Raw genomic sequence first — 19,014 nt, 5'->3', positions numbered from 1 at the left:
ACCCCAAAGACGATACTCAGGCTTCCTTTTCAATGTTCCCGTGATTGCTCACTGATGCGGTGAGAGACCTTGAGTCAAACGCTATTGGTTTTTCGACGCTATTCTCCACGCGTGACCGCACCACTTCAGCGCGATAATACAAAGCATGACTTGTGATTTCAATGTATTTGCGAACATCGTACAAGTGAAGAACAGTGTCGTTGGTGAGAAGCGCTTCACAGTGACGTGACCACTGCCACTTGGTCTCTGCAAAGCAGCTAATATAAAGGTTCTGAAACGATTGCCATATTTCGCAGGAATATTTACCAAACCAAAAAAAAGATTCGCAGTTGAGTCACATTGACTGGTTTGGGTGCGTTTTTTTTCCCCGCTAAGCAGCCCAGGATCTGATCAATTCTAGCGTCGCCACAAGGCAGACGCTAGAACCTAAAAACGCCCAGGTGCGTGTTCACCGTCAGCAATCTTAGTGCTCTCTCATCAAGCTCAAGCTGTAGATAAGCCTTAGATAGGTCGATGACCGAGAAGACGTTCCCGCCTTGCAATGTCGTGAAAATATCCTCTGGTACGCGGAGAAGAGAGTGGCCAACTTCTATTGCAAGAGTGATAGTGACACGATAGTCACCACAGAGACGCAGCCCTTTGTGATTTATAGGTACAACAACAAGAGGTATCACCCAAGCTCTATGCCTTACTCCGTACACGACTCCTGCTTTTCCCATGTTCAACAGTTCCAGTTCAACCTGCTCACGAACAGCTTATATAGCACAGCCAGCACTTTACAAATTACTAGCGTAACACCTTCTTTGACCTTAATACTGGTTTTGAAGCCTTTTATAGCGCCCTAACCTGGTTCAAACACTTCACTGTACTTTTACGTTAGGGGGACTGCCTTTGTCACGCTCTTCATGCACATGGCTCATGCCATCTAATTTAATTTTTTGTCCAGCCTCTTTCGACCAAGCAATGTTCGCATCTTAGCTCAGAATAACGGAGAGCTGAGCTAGTTGGTAAGTATTCATTCTAAAAAGACAGGGCGTGCAAATGCGGACACAAGAAAGAAGTCATGGCGTTTGTGGTGTCGTGACTTGTTCGTGTTTGCCCGTCCTGTCTTTTAAGAATGTATCCTAGCTCCTTCAGCATCCTTTCCTATGACCAGTGGCAGCGAAGAGCATTGATTGTAATATCGAACATCACCATCTATTACGCCTTTTATCTCGACAGTGTGCCACTGTAGGCGACTAAGTTCACAATAGCTTCTCTGAAGCTAGCTGAGGGAAAAAAAACTTTCAACGCACTCAGATTCGGACATTACCGACACAGCAGCACCCGAATCAAACTCGAAGCAAACACCCTATCCATTTATCTCTAGCATAACTGTAACAGACGGCGTGGCTCAACTTCCATCGGTGTGACTCAGAGTAAGTAACTCATTTCCATCGAGATCAATGTCCAGCTACCTAACGACTTTGGTTTTACACATTTTATCTATGTGCTCTTTTTTCCGACATTTGTAACAAGTAATGATAACGAATGGGCAACGTACTGGCGAATAGTGTCCCGCACAGCGATCACATGAAGCTTTAGTCCCATGCTGCGTGGATTTTTCAGCCTTTTCGAACGCACTACTCTTCGCGTTCTTTCCAGCACTTGCTTGTGGACGTCGTCCTTTCGCCTCTCTTTTCCAGTGAAAGCATGAAAGTCGGAGACGCTCGCTGCGAGGCCTTCGCTCGTCGTAGTTTCCATCTGAAGGTGTCTTTCATAGTGGCTTCCGTAGCCACAGCCTTGGTGCAGGCGCTTGCTCAAGTCAGTTCAAAGTCTGGCGTTGCTAGCAGTAGGCAGCGTACAACATCTGTTTGAAAGCCAGCGATTGGTCAGTCCCGCAGAGCTACCACTAGAAATGTGCCAATCGCACACGTCGCCGACAATCTCTTCATACCCACGATGAAATCCAGCACCCTTTCATGCTTCCCTTGCTTCCGTTGGTGGAAGCGACACTTTTCCGTCACCACGGAACTCTTGGGAGCGTTGTGCTTTTTAAGCGCATCAACAGCAACCTCGAATGTCACTTTGGTGGGCGTCTTCGGAAGAAGCAAGCTCCAGAGCGTTCCGCAAGCCTTTTCGCCATTTGTAGCCAAGAAGACCTGCAGTTGCTTTTCTTCTGGAATGTCGTTGGCGGCGATGAAGCACTCGAATCGCTCGAGGTAGACATCGAAGTCCCCGGTTCCCGGATCGAACTCCGGGAGCTTCCGAAGCGTAGCGCCCGACGAAGCCATTGTCAGCGTATTTTGCCGTGCCTCATCTTCGTCGCCAGTCCGTTGTGACTCGACACACAGACGGATTTGTGGAACGTTTTTATTCAATCGGCTCCGCCTTTTATTCCAATACACCTGTCATACACACAAGCAAAAACCCCACATCCAAGTATCCGTGAATGCACACATCCAATCACGAACCGGTACACACACAGAACAGACACAAGTCCACCAATCACAATGGCGACACAATCTTTCACGCGCGCACGTTCCGATGCAACACCACAGCGCATTCGCTGTGACGCCACGGCGCGTTGGATGCAACAACCAGCGCCTGCGTGGTCGGGATCCGGTATGGGTCGTCTATGTTGAGGGTAGACTGTTGTCGCTGGAGAAACCTGGAGACTACCTCGAGCCAGGTGTTCCTTTCCGTCACTACCGAACAAAAAGGGGCGTCCGTCTTGCGCGTCTTCGCGATAAAGAACATGCCTATCTGCAGTCCTTGTGCTTTCTTAACGCTTGACGCAAACTTGTCCGGACCCAGATTTGACAACAGACGGAGTGCATTCTGTTTGACTTTTGCTCCTTTGTTATTACTCCAGCAATATCTTCTTGATTGCTTCATCAGCCTTTTTAGTGAACAGGCTCTCCGTGGCAGAAGAGTTGCGTCCAAGCTGTTCCTCGGAATGCGTTGACATGATTTCTCGGACAAATGACCCACGTCAAAAAGTAGCGAGTGTTCGTCCACTGTTGGTTTTTTTTTTGCAGATAACAAGTTGAGGTTAATCTGTGAGACAGGAAAGGCTATTTTGTTCTGCTATCGAAGAGCCTGTTCGCTAAAAAGGCTGATGATGCAGTCAAGAATTTTGCTAGAGCATAGCGGCTGTGGCTAGAGTATCAACACACGCAGTAAAAGAAACAGAATGCACTCCGCCTGTTGTCAAATCTGGGTCTGGACAAGGCTGCGTCAACAGTGGCGTACCAACTCGTTCACGAGTGGGGGGGGGGGGGGGGGGGGGGGGGGTGGGGGCTGGTGTCGCTCACTCTGTCCGCTAACGTTAAACTATCCCGCATTGTTTCCTTCCGTATAGGTCGTTAGCTGCTAATGATTTGTCGAAATTTTCTGCGTCATGCTCACAGCACCTGCTCGTAAAACGACGCAACAAATGACGCGTAATTACCACGTACGCATGACTAGGTAAAAAAATATTAATAAACTATTTTCAATACGGTGTGTTGTTTGTTATTGGTTCTTCGCTATTCGTCAAAAATTTTCAATGTGCTATAAAATCGCCTCCTTGTTACGCGACGTCACAAGTCTGCGAGAACTCGCGGCGTTAAAATCAAGTCTGCAGAATAAGCAGCACATTACTGTGCTGAACAATAACATTTTTTTTTTCGGAATAGCCAGACAGTGCCTCTTTCTGGACGTAACTTAAGAAGGCTGCCCGCCAATCACATTGGCGGCGGCTGCTTATAGCAGCGGGCGAGATGGATTCATATGTGTATAATAGATACTTTCAGTTATAGTATAACGATGCTGCGCTGTTTTTGCGCGTGTACAACTCTCTGTGAACTCATCGTTCCTGACAAGGAGGTAGCGAGAAAATTCGGCAGATCCCAGGTACCGTGGGAATCGATGCCATGCGAAGCATGCGCGGGATGGCGACTGTGGCGTAATTTTCCACATTGAGCGAAACGTTACGAAATGACGCTAGAGAAATGTGGAAGTGGTATACGCACACTCATGTTGAAGTGTCGCATATGTATTATGTAACCAGTTGTTTACAGTTGCGTAACGATGCCAACAGCAACATGGGTGTTACCAACACCAGACGCGGTAAGCTGGTATGTAGTGCTTATATATTCTTCAATACTGGATAGCGCGAATCCGAACAGGTCAAAGAAGGAACACAGATGCACAGGACAGACCTTACTAGCACCTAAGCTTCATTCAGGAAAGTTTCCCTAGATATATACACAGCCGAGTGGCACGCGCAGGCGCACTGCCCGTACGTTACAGTCACAGTTGCAGTTGTTATAGTTGTTATGCTTGCACTTGTCTGTTTCGAGGGAGAACGCACGCACGTTTCACGAACCCGTGCGCATGCGTGGAAGGAGTTCTTAACAGTTCCTGAACAAGGTCATCGTCACAGTTATCAGTGAGCACCAGCAGCTGTACCGGACTTGTTAATCGGATCCTTTCGTGATCGCGGTTACGAGGAATCTAAGTGTAGTGAAGTGCAAGGTATAGTACAGCTGGTGGAAACCCTGGATGCCTCTTACGATGAAATGATCTATGATGCCTCCTGTCCTGGACGTTGCAACGAGGTCTATTGAAGCCCTGTCCACATCCAAGACGTCTTTCATGCAGTATAAGGACCAGGCGTTGTTGGGTCTTTATAAATCAATGTTGAAGTCAGCGGTTATGATGAGAGGCCTGTACTCTCGGCAGATTTATTGTAGGAAGCATTGGCCGCGCTTTTTGCGTAATCCACGTGGTCCACGTTGCGGACTACGTGGACGAGTGGATAGTAGTTGAGTGTCTTCCAGCTGGGTGTTCTGACTTCAGCTTCCTCACTTTCCTTGCGTCCGCCGCGGTGGTGTAGCGGTTACGGTGCTCGGCTGCTGACTCGAAGGTCGCGGGTTCGATCCCGGCCGCGACGGTCGAATTTCGATGGAGGCGAAATGCTAGATGCCCGTGTACTTTGCGATCTCGGTACGTGTTAAAAATACCAGGCGGTCAAAATTTCAGGAGCCCTTCGCTACGGCGTCTCTCATAATCATATCGTGGTGTTGGGACATAAAACCCCAGCAATTATTATTATCATCCTTTTTCTTACGTGCCAATGTGCGTGTTCGCGGTTACTCTGTTGGTTGAGACTCTGTATCACCTGTGGCACATACCCACATAACATGAACTCTGGTATGCGGGTATGTGCCACACGTGACTGAGGGAAAGGGTTTCACGATGTTCGCGACAGGTATTCTGCATTATTCATGTCATGACTAGTAGATCGCGTTCGTCGTACACTGATCCCCTGCTATGCCAATTTTGGTATGTTACAAGTTATGGAGACGACCAGGAGAGCGCCCAGACGTAGGCGGCTAGATAGATAGATAGATTAGATAGATACGTAGATAGAAACGGAAAGTGCCTGAGGTTCGCTAAGAAATGCTTCGCATTTAAAGTAAACATTATTAGGAACAGACAATTCTTTGCAGGTAGGCAGCCTTCTTAGTCCAGAAATTCGTGGACGCTGATCATCTACCTGGTAAGGTAGATCAAGTAACAGGGCAAACTTGAAAGCTGGGCTTCTCGATGAGCTCGAGTCCACTGCCTTGTTACAAGCCGCCGCGATCGCTGCAGGCTACCACATGATAAGCCAAGTGAAGCAGGCTAATCGGAGAGTAAAGTGGTAATCTATTTTAGCTGTCCTGGCTAGGCACAACTAAAATACTGGACACTTCTGCGCACTCATCAACTCACAGCAGCTTGAATGTGGGGCAGTGGCGATGCTATCCATTTTCAAAGAAAGAAACTGAATTCCTGAAAAAGGAGAGCGTTTGATCGGGCTATAAAACGGTTACTGGTTTCCGTCGATATTTGCGTCGCGGATTACTTAAATTTTAGGCCAGGCAGAACAAATAAAAATCATGACATATTGCTGTATTGTTACAGAGCCCCTGCTGAGCGATAGCCTCCTCTGCAATGTTCGAGCGCAAGACGCACAGCCGTGGAATAGGCAGTCCGCACCGCAGGTAGCCTACAGTGCGTCATCATGACACACGGAGGACAGTCATCACAGCAGAATCATAGGACAAATTTTATTACAAAATTACGTTGTTGCTGCGTTCAAGTAAAACTTTGCCCGACTGTCGAAAGTGGGGGGGGGGGGGGGGCTCCGCTCCCCCAACATTTCTCAGTGGGGGGGCTAGCGCCCCCCTTGCCCCCCCGGTAGATACGCCTATGTGCGTCAAGCGTTAAGAAAGCACAAGGATAGCAGCTAGACATGTTCTTTGTCGCGAAGACGCACAAGACGGACGCCCCTTTTCGTTTCTCCACTGACAACTGTCTGCCCTCAAGACAGACGACCTATACCGGATCCCGAACTCGCTGAACACGGCTGATCTCTTTAGAGTGAGCATCGACGTAGATACTCGCTACGACAGAATGAACTAGTACAAAGTGTCAAAGTGTGTGTTACACAGAGTAATGACGAAATAGAAACGACGGAACAGAGGTGAGGATTTGCTGACGCGTGGCTTGTGTTCGTCGAAGCTGCGGCCTGTCTTTGTTGGCACTCGGCTTGCGTCTGTGTCGTCCGAGGCTGAAGGTTACCTCCTCGCATTGGCTGGCGCTTCGCCTCCGCTTCTCTCTTCCGTAGATCGGCGTCTAACTCCCGGCACTGCCATTTTGCTATCGCTTCGCTGACTCGGATAGACGAATTTGCCTTTCGGCGACGCTGGCGTTCCAAACGTGCGGCATGCTCGGCGTCCATGGCGACAAAGGAAATCATTTGTGATGCAGTGGCGCCCTCTTTTCACCTATTTTGGTACTGACCTGTAGCGCCCTGTTTTCAATACACCTTTTTCAAGAACACGAGCGCTACCAACGGGCGCGCAAGCGCTCATGGGAAAAGTGTGTACGCCGCAGCATTCGCCACGCTGAGCGCGCATAACTCGGGCTTTCCGCCTGCGCCGTGCCAGCACTTGTCAGATTAAGTGAATATGACAAGGTGCAACCTATTACTGCGTAAATCAGTCGTGAACTACTTGGGTGTTCAGCTACGACGGCCTCTCTACAATTTCCATCTGTCTGCTGTTCCCGCGTGCCACCTTTGGACCAGCTGAGCGGTTCCGAAGCGTCATTATTTGTGTTTCTTCGGCGAAGCATGCCCGACGGCATAAATTAAACAAAAATATGCAACTCCGTTTCCTAGGCGAACTCCACGAGCCGTAAATGCAATGCGTGGATCCATTTGCGATCAACGTCCACCGTCACTGCTGTCGAGCGCAAAGTGAGGCTCTGATATTTGAAGATAACGCGGAGTACAATCGGCATTTAGTAAAATAATATACACTGACTAGACAGCGTGTGCTCCGCTCGTACCGAAGTTAACGAAAAATCAACTTTGATCACCATTCGTTGAGACTAAACGCCAATTGTGTTTTGTGTTGACTCACGCAGGACCGCACTGCAGATATCTATAGTCGCATGCGGCATGCGGCGTGCGACAAAGCGCATGCGGCTTAACTCCTACACCCGACGCATATGCGCTCGGTGATACCCGCACTGCACTGCGTTAATCCTTTCGCATTTCATGAGTAGAGATGCACATAGGTGCGTCCGGATGTGTGCAGTATTTACGGTATAAGAATAGTGGAGAAGCGGCGACGTGTTCTTTTCGTTTCGTGGTCCCACGGCGCCAACGAGCAGCAGGCGACCGAACAGCCGGCTCGCTCCGCATGCATACTTTTCCCATAGTGCTCCGCGCGCCAGCGCGGCGCTCTGGAATTGCTTGAAAAAGTCTATTGTTTTTTTTTTTCATCGTCGGTAGAACTTATTCGTATGTTTCAGTTCAGTTCACATTGGCCAAGCATGAGCGCGTGGCCTAGTGTTCAAGGCACTCGCTCTCGGACCGGTGGGACGCGTGTTGAAACCCCAGGAAAAAAACTTATTTACTTTTATTAGATGCGAAGTATCTTATGGCGGAGTTCAATCCGGTGGTGTTGGTGGTTGTGTGCGGCGTGACCACCCTTACTGCGCATGCGCATACCCTCTCCACTCCCCCTCTCCCCTCCCCACTTTCCCTCTACCCTTCCCCTCTCCCGTTTCTCTCTCCCCTCCCTCTCTCCACTCCCTCTCTCCACTTCCCCTTTCCACTCTTCCTCTGAAACGCGGGCCAGACATGCCGAAATTCTCTCCTGCGCAACGCCGCGATGAGCGCCAGCTCATGCGCGTCCCCTCCCCATCTCTCTCCTTTCCTACGCTGCCCCCCTCTCACACACCTGTCGACCGCGTTCCCCTCTCACCCTGTGAGAATTAACGGCCAAGCTAGAGGGAAGACAAGACGCGCGTAGCGTTCCTCTTCGCGTTTCACGACGCGAGGTCGGTAGCATGCCCAACGAACGCCAACGGAACGCGATCGTGCAAGTGCTCCGGCCTCGCATCGCCTCATGGTCCCCTTTAGCGGGAAATAGTGTAATTTTATCATTTCTGTGGTGCGCCAGATGGTTACTGTTTTGGTACGTTGAGCGTGACGCCAAACGACGACGTGAGACGACAGGCTGGGCCCCTAAACTGCTCCGCACTTCAAAAGTTGAAAGCACGGCATTATTCAACACGATGAAGCATCTGAAAGGAACATCATTCCGATCAGTTGTCGACGCTCCTCCCAACTCACATAGCACGCTTAGAGGATTCAACATTGAGGACCAGCCAAAGTACATCGGCGCTGGTGTGTCTAGCGGTTTACACTGTAGAGAGGAAAGGACACTTTACTGGGGTGCCGCTTGTGCCGGAAAATACCAAGCGGCTATCTTTCCCTCATGAAAACTCTAAATAACCGCAGATTTGGCATTCTTAAGCGACAATGCCGCGCGATGCGTATTTTCCAGTACATTATTTGTTGTACAACGAATTTGGTTTTTAATCTCTGGCCGGTGAAAAAAAAACAAATGTGCGGAATGTACATGGTAGTATTCGTATTAAGTAGTATTCGAAAAATATCTGATTCGACTCGCACTTGCTTTTCATTATTGGAATTTCCTTAGAAGTTGAAAATTTCATATTCGCACACTTATTCATGGTAGTATTTTGGCAGTGTCAGTTGCAGTAAAACGCAGGTAAATTTTTTGCATATCCGCTGCTCACTCGAATGCGCCGCGACGCGGCAGAATAGCAAGCCCTTAGGCCACTACACTCATCCAGTTGTATCGGACGCATTAGCTAAGGCTGGCATATCTTGAGACCTCTGCAAATAGAGTGGAATTCTAGATTTATGCATTTTGCACGCAAATACGAAGCAGGCATCAGAAATTAAAGCTGCTAGATGAGTCATACGCTTCACTGCAACGTCTGTGCACAAGAACCGTTCGAAAATTTGCTGCTCTTGAACAGGTTGCGTGCCCTTGTGTGCGCACCGAAAATAGTCACCTATCGTGTGCTATCCGACGTAGCCGCACATTCAATTTATAGTAGTTGTGGAACGGGTCCGGCCGCGCCGGCACACTCATTTCGCTCGCTCACATTGGTGACAAGAAACATGGTCACACACCTTCATCGAACGCGGCATTAAACTCAGGAAAACGTCCAACAGCGCTCAGGACAATGCTCACATAATGAAAGTGCTGCTGCTGCCGAAAACCCTTCGAAGGGCAACGCTGCGACGGATGCAAGAGAGCATACAAGGACGTATCATCGGTACACAGCTGTCGTATAGCATGCGCGCTTGCCGGTAATATATGGTGGTAACACCAGCTGCGTCGTTGGTCTTGCAGTGAGATTTTCTGCTGTGATCCTGGACAATATTTGGTTTAAAGTGTATATTAGATGTGCTTACGTCAGGCTGCTGCGCAGAGACGCGCTGCCGGAAAAAGCGTTCCGAACGAGCTCACCTGTGTCGTTGGTTTCCTTGGAGCGTCCAGCTGCCTTGTGATGGTCCGGCGCACGGCGACCACTTTCTCCGAAGGGGCGAGGAGGGGCTTGGCCGCGTTAGCGGAAGCACCCCTCGTCCAAGGAGCCCGCATTCTCGCGCTGCTTCATACATCGGCTCTGACGTCCGTTCTCAGAGGATCACCGGAATTTCGATGTGCCTGTGTTGTTTCACTTACAGGACATTAACGGATGAGACTGCTTCGAACACACACACAAACACACGCGCGCACACACACACACACACACACACACATATATATATATATATATATATATATATATATATATATATATATATATATATATATATATATATATATATATATATATATATATATATTGTAGAGAATGAGACAGAGACAGCACCCTTGCTGCAGGCCGGCTGTTCTATTCTAAACTTCATCTTTCTCTGCTTCGCCGTAGCCGCCCGCGCGCCAGCCTCGGTGCCGCTTTTCGTCATCACAATATATATATATATATGCTTTTGAATAAAGGGCAACTGCTCGTCTGACGTTCCTCCATTGTGAATATTTTGCAGTCTCTTCAAAGACGTAGATTAGTGACCTTCACATCAGTCCTCATTATGAAATAGAACGCTACAAGTATAAAGAAACTCCTTTTTTTAATTATCGCAGTTGGCTGCTGAAACATGATACCTACCTGACGAAAGTACCCGTCTCTTGAGACGTTAAAGCCCAGATATTATTAATATTATTAAAGTACCCCTCTCTTCAGGTTTCCTGCCGTAAAGACTGCTTTTATCGGCAAAAGCGTACAAGTAAACTTGCAAAATGACGTCGTAGGTTGGCGTGCTTTAAACTGAAACCTATATTCGTTTTCTCGCAACTTGTGGAATTTAAACGACACTTTACGGTCACTTTTCGTCGTCTTTGACGATAATCATGCAGACGAAAGTGATGCTAATTTTCGCAAGAACTGACAGAAATAATGCGTTGCAACCACTTTCACAGTTTTCTGCATGCATCCGATTTTACATTCAGGTCGATTACATACAATAGTGGCTTCCGGAGGTTAATTTTGAATAGAACTATAGCAAGCTACCCATGGGCCTGAAGAGGTTGCGTGGCGCAACTAAAACAGAAGCGTGGAAGAACACAGACACAAGCAGGGCTTAAGGTTCAACAATTTTACATCCGGAAAAACCGCACTTTTATTCACAGTTTGTATGTGCTGACAGTGCAAAGAGGGGCATTTGGCAGCATAAAAACTAGGGGACTGCGAACGTTTGAAATTTCGAATATGAATAGAATATAATACTTATTCCAAGCATATTCTATTTCAAAAATGCATACTCGGATTTTCCATAGTATTTGCTCACGCCCTAATATGCGCTTAATGAGGTGCATATTCAAACAACTCCGAATATTTGAAAGTAACGACTTACAGATGCCACGGCCCGTCATGGTGGTCTAGTGGCTATGGTGCTCGACTGCTGACCCGAAGGTCACGGAATCGAATCGCGGTCGCGGAGGCTGCGTTTTCCATGGAGGTGAAAATGTTTGAGGCCCGTGTACTTAGAGGTAGGTGCACGGTAAAGAACCCCAGGTGGTTGAAATTTCCGGAGCCCTCCACTACGGCGTCCCTCATAATCATATCGTGGTTTGGGACGTTAAACCCCACATATTATTATTATTACAAATGCCACGCGTTCTTATTTTTAATATAAAGTATCGCTAATGTGTATCCATTACGTTACGTTGTACATCGAGTTAATGCGCACTACCGTTGAGTTCTGCTGCGTTCCCCGCATTCGGCGATGTTTTGCTGTAATCACTGAGAAAAAATTCGGAAAATCCCACGCAGTGTGAGAATCGATGTAATGCGAAGCAATCAGCAAGGAGCTGCATACATCGCATTCTTTGTCTTTGAGGCAAATGAAAGCGTTCATGCCAGGACATGTAGTTTCACTGTTACATGTTTGTCATGCATGCATATACAAGCTGACACATACCATGCTAATGAAACGTATATTCTGGTATATAGAATTAGTGACCTGTAATTTATGTTAATCACACACTCATGAGATGCCATATCAACTTTGGTGTACATCCAGGTAACCCTACGGCCGGAGGCGCACCAAGACAGGGTCATGCAAATAATGCCGTAAATGACATGAATATCATGATTTTCATCTTAGGACCTCTCATTTATGTTCGTCATGCACTCATCTCATGCCATAGCAATTCTGGTATATATCCACTGATTGAAACGGCCGCGAGCGCACCACGAGCGTGGCACGTAACTCATGCCATACATGAAATGCACGTCATGATTCTATTATGTTACGAATTGTGATTGATGTTCGTAGTACAGTCATGTCACACCATGCCAATTTCGGTACATACTAAGCTAGCGAAACGGCCTCGAGCGCACCATGAGCGTGGAATGCAAGTCATGCCGTACATGAAATGAATGTCATAATTTGAATGTTAGGACCTGTGATGTTCGTCATACAGTTAAGTCGCGCAATGCCAATTTCGGTATATATGAAGCTATGGAAACGGCCGCGTGCGCACCATGAGCGAGGCATGTAAGACATGCCGTACATGACACGCATGTCATAATTTGCATGTTAGAACTTGTCATTTATGTTAGTCATGCAGTCATGGTCACATTCTATCAATTTTGCTGCATTACCACAAACATAAATAATAGGTGCATTAGCACCTGTCATTTATGTTTGTCATACAGAAATGTCGCGTCACACCGATTTTGGCATATATACATTTAGTTAAACGGCCGCGAGTGCCTCGAGACCATGTAAAGCAAATCATGCCATACATGACATGCTAGTCATCATTTGCACAATAGACCTTGTCACTTATGTTCGTCATACACTCTTGTCACGCCATACCAATTTTGGTATATATCAAGTTAACGAAATAGCGGGAAGAGCCCACAAGGCCGTGGCATGTAAATCATGCCGTTCATGATATGCACGTCATGATTTTCATGTTATTACCTGTTTGTGTTCGTCATACAGTCACGCTAGGCCATACCAATTTTTGTAGACATCCCATTAAAACGAAACCACCACGAGAGCACAAAGTCGTAGGCGGATAGATAGATAGATAGATAGATAGATAGATAGATAGATAGATAGATAGATAGATAGATAGATAGATAGATAGATAGATAGATAGATAGATAGATAGATAGATAGATAGATAGATAGATAGATAGATAGATAGATAGATAGATAGATAGTGCAGGATGCAAATAGGATCCCTAAAGTACGCAGTTCCCGTCTTCGATATAGCGTAAGCTTCAAATGTCAATACGTGCGTTGATATCAGCAATTATTCTGATAATCGTAATCTCATGCATTAATGCATGCATCAACGGCATGCATTGAAATTATCGGCTCAATTAGCTTTTTCCTTGATTTTGCAGATGCTCATTGTACAGCACAATGCACTGACGGGATAACGGGTGCTTATTTATAGTAACCTTTAACGAAACGAGATGACATAAGAAAGCTGACAGGGCTCAAAAGTTATTACACTGCGCGAAAAGACGAGGAGACAGGTAAGAAACATGCAGAACACCACGATCGCAGTTCCGTGCGTTTCTTACTTGTGCCTTCGTCTTTCCGTGCAGTCTAATAACGTTTGAAAGATACAGAAAAAATGGTTTACTGACATGACGCAACACGTCACTGAACTGGCACCATGCATTTTATTGCATACGCAACTGTTATAAGAATATGCGCGCGAAGTGAGCACAATGCGCAGTGATCTACATGTAGGAGGGAAAGAAACTAGACGCCTAAAACACCGTAAGAACGAAGAAACACAGGGAAAGAGCAACTAGCCCAGCAACAAGTACTTCTAAGTTTCATGTAGGAGGCTTCTTGCATGTGCTTTAAAATCACTCATTGTAGTACTTGCGCGAAAACAAACGGGGACGAAGAAAGGAGACACACGGACAAGCGCAATCTAACAACTCTTGTTGTTAGATTGCGCTTGTCCGTGTGTCTCCTTTCTTCGTCCCCGTTTGTTTTCGCGCAAGTACTACAATGAATTCGTTCCAACTAGGCCGGCTAGCAGTTTTGCTTCAGTTAAAATCACTATTTTTTTAGCAGGAAAAATATCGTCACCTATACAGCGTCTGCCTAAACTTGTGCTAGCTTAGACATCTTTCTTCAAAAGAAATCCACTTCATAAGAACGAACTAATTCTTGTCATGCGCATGCCCATTTGAATATTTTATCCTGCTTCGGGTTTTTGCGATGCTTTCCTTTTGGGTATATATGTGAGGAAAATGTCTTGAAATAAAACAGCTGTTAGTCTGCACTCTGTGTTTGTGTGTACTCAGTCCGTCCTCGTACGATAAAAAGAGCGAATTTCCAAGATGCTTCACCTTATCATTGCCACGTATGCACTGTTTAATCCGGGTGAACGCGTACTCTGTATGACAGACGCTATGGAGCGGAAGGAACTTGAAGTTATAACGCTGTCTTTGCATTAAAATTATTGCGATAATTCTTTGACCAGCTCACAGGAGGTGAGAAATTAACCGGGGACAGTTGTGTTGTTCAAATGTCAGGAGGCCATAACTTAGAGCGCGGTAAACCTAGCCACCCCACATTTTGGACACTGGGCAAATAAGGTCTCAGCGGGCGACGTGAGTGAGCTTTTGTAGCCGTAGTTGCCGACGTTCTAAAGTGTTGATTGAAATGACATGACGCTATGCCTGGAAGCGTATTTCGAGCGGAAATTGTGGACAAGGGACGCTCCTCCAATGAAGACGATGGCGAGGATGAGCCAGCCATGAAGGTCACGAAATCCAGCACTCAGTGGACAAGAGGATCGAAAACAAAGTTACACCATATTGGACAACGAACATCGTGAAAGCTTTTTTCTTACTCCGGCAGAAGCATTCGAAAATTTCTTGGACAGGGACATGATTGCACTTCTTGTGCAGGAGCGTAACATCTACGCGGATAATAAAAAGCCACTAGAGGAAAAAAGTGGTACTTTTTCTCTGTTTGCCTGCCTTCTGGACGCATCTGTGAACGACGCTATGCAGCTGTATAAGGAAAAGAATTACGCACCCTTCGTATTAGAGGCCTACCCAAAGAAATGCGGATGCAAGCCGTACCTCGGCGAATCTCGCCAGTCCATAACGCAGGCAAAAAGTCGTTTGTGCCACACTGACCACACCGTTGCCGCTAATATCAAACAGGCAAGGTGCTCTCACTGCCACGAGAAAACTCGATGCGAAAACGGCGACGCGTGTGCCCACGAGAAATGTGGTAAGGTTTATCGCGCCGGCGCATTGCACCCCAGTGTCCTACATTTAGCACGGACTGGAAAACAGTGCTGCACTTACCTGACAGTAAAGAAAAAATGTGCACATTTTGCGGGGGGTACAAGTGCCCTGATTGTAAAAAAAAATCTCAATTTTACCAAGGTCGCGCACACATGGGTTAACAGAAATTTAAAGCCGAAACGACAAATACAGCACAAATTGTAAACGACCAGTGGATCACGCGCAGTGACTGTTACCGTGATCGAACAGCCCCCTCATTGAGCAGCAGTAATAAGAAACGCGTCTAATGGTTGAGTCCTGGCATACGATAATAGTCGTAGCGCACGCGTGAGCCAACCGTCGGTTAACTTACATAAAGATAAACATGTTAAAGAGACAGGGCGTGCCAACACGGACACAACAGGTAAGTCAAGACACCACAAACGCCGACTAACAACTCAAAAAGGCGTACAGCGGCGGTAAAGAAGGTAGTCAAATAACGTACCTGCGCAGAATACCAGAAAGCTGAGCTAGTTGGTAAGTATTCATTCTAAAAATACAGGGCGCGCAAACACGGACACAAGAAAGAAGTCCGGACACCACAAACGCCGACTGACAACTCAATAGATGCACAACGGCGGAAAAGAAAGAAGGCGCGAAAACTTATCCGCGCATGCCCATGCAACAGGCGAACCTATCAATCCGGCACGCGTGGGGGCCTACGCGAAAGATAACTGTTAAGGCATTTGATTTTATCTTTATGCAAGTTAATCGACCGTTGGCTCACGCATGCGCTACCACTATTCTCGATATGCTGTGCCTCAATCATCAGACGCGTTTCTTCATTCCTATGTCGGCACAACTGCGCATTCATTGAATTTTGGCGTGCACTTGCGATCTCTACAATGTAACGATACATTAGAAGGTGAGCCTCCGGTTAGTGATCTTTTATGTTATAATAATCTCTGGTTAATGCAGCGGCCCGTCTGTCCTACGTAGAAGCGGCCGCAGCTGAAAGGAACCTTATACACGACACTTGTACGGCAATCAGTGAATCAGCGCATTCGCCGGCGATTCTTCTGGCCTGGCCTCTACCGCTCTGTGGGACAGTACGTGGCGGCGTGCGACCTCTGTCAGAGGCGCAAGACACCCACCTGCTGGCAGCCTTCAACCACTTGAAGCACCAGATGAACCTTTTTTCCGAGTCTGCCTTGATCTTCTCGGACCTTTTCCCGCGTCGGTCACCGGTAATAGATGGGTTGCCGTCGCTACCGACGGCAAGCCATCTCATAGACCAACGGCGTGTTGGTCTATGCAAAAAACTGATGTCCCATTACGTTGACCCTTACCGCGCCATAAGAAAGGCCACAACGTGACCTATGAGATCGCACCACTCATTTCTAGGTCAACGACAGCCCCAATCGCGAGCGAAATTTATTTATATTACTTATTTATTTCGTTTGAATACATAGAAAACACGAAGACACAGAGGAAATAGGGAAGGAACAGGCTGACAACTGCTACCTAAGGGGCCCAACGCCTGCCTGCTCATTTGGGAAAGGGGAAACATGGAGGAAAGGAAGATAGGTGGGAAAGAAAGAGGAAAAAACAGGAAAGAAAAAAACAATGAACACAGACGTAAACACAAATAAGTGGTCACATGAAAAAATGTCTATAAGCACGAGGCCAAATCGGTATTTTTTAAGAACGTCAGTAGGCCTCGATGGGCCTGGTCAGGCCGAGCAGCACAACCTCCCGGGAACAGTTCATGTATCGCGAACTTAAGTCATACCACTCTCGCTCTGACAACTGATCGCACCGGGACAGTGCTTTTGCCGCCGGCGGGTTTTGTCACGGATGAAGATGGCAGAGAATGACGACGACGAACGCGCTTGGACTGCGGCAGCGTTGTACGCTTTTGTTGTTAAGTGTATCCTGTGTATATAGTCTCTTCCCCGTAATAATTTCAAGTGGCACTGTTGCAGATGCAACCAGTGAATTCCTGCCTGAGAAAGCGGGGCGTGCAGCCATATCCTGGCCGCACTTGAACTCCTCATCTTTATGAGGAAACGTGGCTACAAAGAGGCTTCACTTGAGTTAAGCTGCACGGACTTCCTCAACAGTGGCCGCGACCTCGGCGACGAGGCATGAGGCCTGTGATTCTGCAGGATGTGGACTGTAGGAGCCCACATGAAAGTGGTGTACCAGAGCCGACTCCCACACGGTTGTTTGATGCAAGAGCTGTGAAGGATGACGGGAAAGAACAGCTCGGAAGAGTCTTTAAGGAGTTCGGCAACGATGACTTTGGTATGGTTCTGATGACAGCCAAAGGTCCATTTGTTGAAACAAAGCTTGGACTGGCACATATTGGCTCGCCATTGCCCTACCAGAAGGCAATCGTTTCCAGGAGGCTTCAAAAGGACGGGAGACGTCTCAAAAGGAACGGGAGATGTCACTCCTGTTCCGGAGCTCCTACATTTGAAGAAGTGTTGGCGCATATCTTGTGTGGCACTTACACTGCAGATGAGCTGAGGATATTCAATGCATGTGTGGTCTGAAGAACCTTGCAATATAAATTTAGTGGGAGCAGCTTGGATACTGCTGTGCAGGCAACAATATTTTTGGCGTTTTTTTACCTTGTTAAGGCCATGCTTTCACGCACTACTAGTAAATGGTTGAGAAAACAGGCATAAGCAGGGTGTACTGACAGGTTACGCAAAGCAGACTGGTCATAATAATGCTACATTTTATCTTTCTTTTATTTAGAATGCTGTAAGGAGTCTGAAAAACTATACAAATTTACAACATGCAATGTACTATGACAAAATAGTATACTTGGGGGTGTCATTCCGACACAACAATAATCGTCATTTATCATGCGTGCTTGTGGCCTAACCGCTCACCAAGTACTTGCTGGTTATGAACAGTGTGCGACCATCAGCATGACAGAGCATTTTTAACAGAGAAATAGGTTGAGCGCACAGTTTTCAAGAAAGGCAAATCAAGAAAGCGAGGTGTTGATTATGGCTGTGTGGTGCAAACGTGCCTGAAGTACTCCTGCTTGCCGTAATGTGTAGAGCATATTGTCGCACGCCTCTATAGACTTCTTTGAAGTGTTCAGGTTTCATCCACAAAGACTGTTAGCAACGCTCAGCGCAGACCACCCACTATGCCTTAGAAGCTTCACGATTGTTTAACATCATTCCGTGAGATTACGTGGCGGACGTGAATAGCCAAAATTATTCGATAGCTTACGCGAGCACCAGTGATAAGGCTCGAATGTTTGATGCCGCATGTAAAATGCCGACGACCTCACAGTTGATCAGATTATTGAAGGTTGATGTTCTGGTGCCCGATCTCAGTGTATAGCGTGTGATTCTCGTTTACCGGGCACAAGTTCGCCCAAATAAAAAATTATCGTATTGATCCCGCCTAGGGCTGCCTTCTCCAACGACCACATGAAAATATCTACGCCGCACATCAGTAGTAGAAGGGCAACGATTAAATAAAAATAGTTGTCCCCATGCGATGTTTGGTATTTTTAAGTTTAGGAGACGACCGCAAGAGTTCCCAGATAGATAGATAGATAGAAGATAGATAGATAGATAGATAGATAGATAGATAGATAGATAGATAGATAGATAGATAGATTAGATAGATAGATAGATAGATAGATAGATAGACTAGATAGATAGATAGATAGATAGATAGCTAGACTAGAATAGATAGATAGATAGATAGATAGATAGTAGATAGATAGATAGATAGATAGATAGATAGATAGATAGATAGATAGATAGATAGATAGATAGAGATAGATAGATAGAT

At 46.7% G+C, this 19,014-nt stretch overlaps 1 protein-coding gene across 1 annotated transcript in view; it reads right to left on the bottom strand.

Moving 5' to 3' along the window:
• The window catches only part of LOC119384176 (elongation of very long chain fatty acids protein AAEL008004), a 582,544-nt gene extending 572,638 nt beyond the window's left edge, over positions 1–9,906 (bottom strand). Inside the window, exon 1 of the mRNA XM_037652454.2 lies at positions 9,873–9,906. The gene's annotated coding sequence lies outside the window, so the exon portion shown is untranslated. The remainder of the gene's footprint in view (positions 1–9,872) is intronic.
• Between the last annotated feature and the right edge of the window lie 9,108 nt (positions 9,907–19,014).

Source organism: Rhipicephalus sanguineus, chromosome 2 (genome assembly GCF_013339695.2).
Source record: "Rhipicephalus sanguineus isolate Rsan-2018 chromosome 2, BIME_Rsan_1.4, whole genome shotgun sequence".
Classification (NCBI taxonomy): Eukaryota; Metazoa; Arthropoda; class Arachnida; order Ixodida; family Ixodidae; genus Rhipicephalus; species Rhipicephalus sanguineus.
The sequence above is the reverse complement of the archived record's forward strand: the minus strand, read 5'-3'. Positions and strand labels throughout refer to the sequence as shown.